Source organism: Anomaloglossus baeobatrachus, chromosome 4 (assembly GCF_048569485.1).
Source record: "Anomaloglossus baeobatrachus isolate aAnoBae1 chromosome 4, aAnoBae1.hap1, whole genome shotgun sequence".
Taxonomy (NCBI): Eukaryota; Metazoa; Chordata; class Amphibia; order Anura; family Aromobatidae; genus Anomaloglossus; species Anomaloglossus baeobatrachus.
This window is the reverse complement of record NC_134356.1, coordinates 388,898,441-388,904,656: the sequence shown is the minus strand read 5'-3', so window position 1 is coordinate 388,904,656 and position 6,216 is coordinate 388,898,441.

The following is a 6,216-nucleotide window of genomic DNA, read 5'->3' as shown; positions in this document are numbered from 1 at the left end:
GTCTATTCACACTATTGTAAAGATATTTGCAGCAAGTCTGCCTGCATTGCACACTCCAACTTTTTTTAACTAAGCCATTATACTAGCAAACAGTCAGTGTACCTAGTGGCATCCTAAACGTGGCTATTGTACTTTTGTGTAGTCACACTAGTGGAAAGATATTTGCAGCATGTCTGCCTGCATTGCACACTCCAACTTTTTTTAACTAAGCCATTATACTAGCAAACAGTCAGTGTACCTAGTGGCATCCTAAACGTGGCTATTGGACTTTTGTCTAGTCACACTACTGCAAATCTATGTGCAGCACCTCTGCATGACACCCTCCTGCTCTGTTTTTAATAAGCTATAATGATAGCAAAAAATTCTGCCATTTAGTGGCATCATAGAACTGGCTGTTGTATTCCATTAGTGCCCCACTGGTGACAAGCTATTTATAGCACCTCTACATGACACCCTCCTGCTCTGTTTTTAATAAGCTATAATGATAGCAAAAAATACTGCCATTTAGTGGCATCATAGAACTGGCTGTTGTATTCCATTAGTGCCCCACTGGTGACAAGCTATTTATAGCACCTCTACATGACACCCTCCTGCTCTGTTTTTAATAAGCTATAATGATAGCAAAAAATACTGCCATTTAGTGGCATCATAGAACTGGCTGTTGTATTCCATTAGTGCCCCACTGGTGACAAGCTATTTATAGCACCTCTACATGACACCCTCCTGCTCTGTTTTTAATAAGCTATAATGATAGCAAAAAATACTGCCATTTAGTGGCATCATAGAACTGGCTGTTGTATTCCATTAGTGCCCCACTGATGACAAGCTATTTATAGCACCTCTACATGACACCCTCCTGCTCTGTTTTTAATAAGCTATAATGATAGCAAAAAATACTGCCATTTAGTGGCATCATAGAACTGGCTGTTGTATTCCATTAGTGCCCCACTGGTGACAAGCTATTTATAGCACCTCTACATGACACCCTCCTGCTCTGTTTTTAATAAGCTATAATGATAGCAAAAAATACTGCCATTTAGTGGCATCATAGAACTGGCTGTTGTATTCCATTAGTGCCCCACTGGTGACAAGCTATTTATAGCACCTCTACATGACACCCTCCTGCTCTGTTTTTAATAAGCTATAATGATAGCAAAAAATACTGCCATTTAGTGGCATCATAGAACTGGCTGTTGTATTCCATTAGTGCCCCACTGGTGACAAGCTATTTATAGCACCTCTACATGACACCCTCCTGCTCTGTTTTTAATAAGCTATAATGATAGCAAAAAATACTGCCATTTAGTGGCATCATAGAACTGGCTGTTGTATTCCATTAGTGCCCCACTGGTGACAAGCTATTTATAGCACCTCTACATGACACCCTCCTGCTCTGTTTTTGATAAGCTATAATGATAGCAAAAAATACTGCCATTTAGTGGCATCATAGAACTGGCTGTTGTATTCCATTAGTGCCCCACTGGTGACAAGCTATTTATAGCACCTCTACATGACACCCTCCTGCTCTGTTTTTAATAAGCTATAATGATAGCAAAAAATACTGCCATGTAGTGGCATCATAGAACTGGCTGTTGTATTCCATTAATGCCCCACTGGTGACAAGCTATTTATAGCACCTCTACATGACACCCTCCTGCTCTGTTTTTAATAAGCTATAATGATAGCAAAAAATACTGCCATTTAGTGGCATCATAGAACTGGCTGTTGTATTCCATTAGTGCCCCACTGGTGACAAGCTATTTATAGCACCTCTACATGACACCCTCCTGCTCTGTTTTTAATAAGCTATAATGATAGCAAAAAATACTGCTATTTAGTGGCATCATAGAACTGGCTGTTGTATTCCATTAGTGCCCCACTGGTGACAAGCTATTTATAGCACCTCTACATGACACCGTCATGCACATTTTGCTACGCTAATGTTATAGCAAACTCATGGAATTCATTGCTGCATTTCATAATTCGGAGGGATAGAAAGTCAGGCTTCCTTTAGCTTTTCCTTCTGTTCATAGACAGCATCTCCAAGAGCAATTTCCCCTCCACGTCTAAGTGTGGAGAGGCAGCTAGTGCGCATGCGTGTGCCGATTTACCCCAGCTGCAGCCTAATTACAGTGAGTATGCTCAGCCTGACTATGTTATTCCTGACGCTAAGTCTTCATTTCGGGATACAGCGCATGCTCCCACACTAAGTGTGAAAAGCCTCTTTGCACAGGTGCTTGCATTCCGTGCCGGGTCTAAGTCCTGTTTTGTGCCTAGACACCATGCTAAAGCTGATAGTCTTTTTTCAGAGACTGTATTTCATGCTACTGAGCATGCTCAGGCACTTACTACATCAGAGACTAGGTCCGGTAATGAACTCTTTGGCCCTGCCCCTGATGTGGGGGTCCCATATAGACCACAGGGCATCAGGTGTCCTCCCAAATGGCTTGCAGAGGCCCACCCCTATGACTTGTCACCGCATTATTGATGGTCGGACGATGACTGGTGAGGTGTTTGGGTCATGGCAGCCATGAGGTCATCATTGAAGTTGCAGTTCCAAATAGGACGCTAGTTATGCCACTCATGACGTGTCACTCTACTTTTGTCTCCAGGAGGTGCATTGTGGTTCACCCTGGTTTGGGGCGGACCCAGGTTATAAAAGGGGCTGGAGCCAACAAGGAGGTGCGCAGTCTTCTATTATGCTACGAAAGAGCACACCTCCATGTGTTGAACCCATTGCGGCTTTAGGCCAGAGGTAGGCAGGGATAGGGTGTCGATGCAGGCCACCACCACAGTTGGTAACGCAGAACGGTTAAGACCAGCTCCTGTCCTACCAGTCCTGCTTGTGCAGCCCAGTGGCATTAACAGGCCTGCTGCTGCTGATGCGCCTGCTGTCCACAGGTGTGCCCCTACGCACACGGTCAGCGTACTCAATGGCCCCTGTGTTGTTAACAGGGAGTTCCTGGGCTGGGTGGGCATGTGGACCCTGTGACGCTAACAGGGCTCACAGTCTCCAGATCCGAATGGCGTCTAACTCGGTTCAGGCTACTATTAGTTTCATAGCCACACAGCTCTGTATCCTCCACCAAACCTTCCAGTTGCCAACCTCTCCTTTTCCAACTGGGAGCACGGTGGACACTGACTGCTGATGGGGGTATATACCTTTCTCTTTCTTTTCTTATTAATTTTCGTTATATAGCGGTAACATAGTATATACCACTTTATCCAAATCTGCCAGTCCCACTGTAACAGATGGTGTTTCTTCAGCAAATGTTACTGTTGCTTAACCACCAAATCCACGGACCAAAACTTTTTTCCCCTTTCCAACACACCTGTTCCCCTTTCCACCAGCATCTGTCCTTTTTCAACTCATTTTGGTATATGACCAAAAGTGCAACTCTGCAGGGACACCGTACTCAACGCCATCTCAGCACAGCAGCCATCCCTCGGTCCCTCCGATGTGGACAAGTAAAAGACCATTTCCTCCTATCCATGACAAAGCGTTGAGATTCACTCTGTGCAGCACTGGTGTTTAGTGGAAAAGTAGATCTAAGATTGCGTACCACATTCTGCAGATACTCCTGTATACGTGCGTCCATTTCTATGGCAGGAATTATTTTGCCAAATTTTGTCTTGTACCGGGGATGTAACAGTGTGGCAACCCAGTATTCTGGATTACTTTGAATTCGTACAATCCGAGGGTCATGTTGTAGGTAGTGCAGCAAGAAGCCGCTGATGTGTCTTGTGCATCCAGGAGGACCAAGTCCTTGGTGTGTTGGTGGCAGAGAGGTGAGAATCGTGCCTCCTTCCTCTGCCCTCTCACCACAACCTCGCACAACCGAAATGTGAGCAAGCTCTCACTCATCTGCTGAGTCTTCCATGCCCATCGCCAGTTCGTCCTCCATTTCTTCATGGGCTCCTGCACCTTCCTCAACACTTTTTGCTGATACTATGCGCCCTTGTTAATCCCTCTCCCTCACCATGACTGCCGCATAGGTGCCGCTGACCATCTGGACCTCGTAGATCTTGTTATCCCTTCCGCATATGACTCCTCCTGTACTTCCTCCCCTTCCTCTTGTCCCAACACCTGACTCCGAATAATAATTACAGTGCGCTCCATCATGTAGATGACCAGAATTGTCACGCTGAGAATGACATTGCCAGTGCTAAACATCTTCGTCGACATTTGTAAACTGTGTAGCAGGGTGCATAGGTCCTTGATCTGACACCACTCCAGCAGCGTGATCTGCACCACCTCTGGATCAAGTTATCCCAGGCTAAATGTCATAACGTATTGCAGCAGGGTTCGGCGGTGCTGCCACAAATGCTGCAACATGTGAAGATTCAAATTCCTGCGTGTGGGCACATCGCATTTCAGGCGTTTAACCACCAGACCTAAAGACTTCTGTAGCGACGAAAGTTGTTGAGCTGCTGTGTGCGCACGATGGAAGTGAGCACATAGCGAGCGTGCCCGCTGCACAAGGCCATGTAGGCCGGGATGGTGTTTTAAAAATTGCTGGAGAATTAGGTTCAACACGTGAGCCATACAAGGCACGTGTGTCACATTGCCCTGACGATGGCCCGCAGCCAGGTTTGCATCATTGCCGCACACGGCTGTTAAGTCACCAACGGAGTCCGCTCCGTCAATTTGTACTCCGGTCGCCAGGTGACAACGTGTTCCTTTCATGAATAGTGCTGATGATGGGAGAGGAGTCGATGCCAGCGGCGCAGGTGGACGCAGGTTATGCTCACCCACTGGGCTGCATTACCTTGACAGATGCAGAATCTCTGGCTGAATGTAGCTGGTGGATATCTCACAGATGAAATACCATCATTCAGCTACAACAAATGGGAAGACACCACACCCTTTTTTATGCCCATCCTGTCTGCAGACCACTGCCAGACATAGCTATGACCTCTGGTTACTTTTACCCCCAGTTCAGTTTTATGATTTTGTGTGCTTGTTACCTGACTACTTTTCCTGCTTGCTGTTTATGTACCTTGTTGGCCGATCCGCATTTCACCTATGCTTGTTTTCTGATTAAGTCCTGGCCGTCCCATTCTGTTCCTGTTCCTCAATTAATGTTTTGACCCTGCCTGACTACTATTCTCTGGAACTGCAGCCTTCCACAGGTATTAATCACCTTGGGCCCTGTGCAATTCCTAATCCCTGTATAGGGGTTAAAGGGTTTCAGGGTTCTAGGGGTCCTGCTTGGTGAGTGGCTTCCCTCTAGCCTATCATTAACAGCCCATCTGAGTGTGTGGATCAAGGAAGGCGTTACACCGTGCTCTCTGCAGAAGGCCATGTGGTCCAGGATAGTGCTTTAAAAATTACTGGACAACCAGGTTCAACACGTGAACCACACAAGCCATGTGTGTCACATTGTCACAGCGAAGGGCCGCACCCATGTTTGCATCATTGTCGCACCCGGCCTTCCCTGGCTGCTGGTTGAGTGGAGACAACCATTGATGAAACTCGGTATCCAGAGCTAACCGTCCACTACTTCTCAGCGGTGTGACTCACATTTCCCATACATTTCAAAGTAAAACTTTGACCGCCTGATGGCATTGAGCTCTGCTGCCAGCATAGTAAGGAGGTGTGTGGTAGTCCTTGTGCGCAGTTACAAGGAAGGGTGGCCTGACCACACAGGGTTTGCGCCAAGGTGGAGGACCCACACGAGGTTGAAGAGGCAGAAGCAGTGTATTAACTTCTACATACAGAAGAAGGATTGAAACAACTCGTGGGGACGGCAAGACTTGGACAGCAGACCCTTCTCCATCTCTCACCATAGTTTGCCAGTGCCCAGTCAGTGACATGTAATGACCCTGTCTATGCTTACTGGTCCAAGTATCTGTGTTGAAATGCACCCTGTCGCACACAGAGTTTCTCAAGGAAGTGGTGATGTTGTGTGCGACATGCTGGTGTAGCGCGGGCATGCTTTTCTTGGAGAAGCAGTGGTGATTGGGCATCTTGTACTGGATCACAGCGACAGACATAAGGTCTCTAAAATCCTGTGTGTCCACTAGGCGGAAAGGCAGCATTTCGGTAGCCAACAGCTTACAGAGGGATAGAGTCAACCTCTTCGCTTTGTCATGGGTCGCAGGAAGTGGCCTTTTATTTGACCACATCTGAGGGACAGAGATCTGGCTGCTGTGTGTAGACGGTGTTGAGTAGGGTGTCCCTGGAAAAATGCAGGTTTGTGAGGAAAGTGCAGG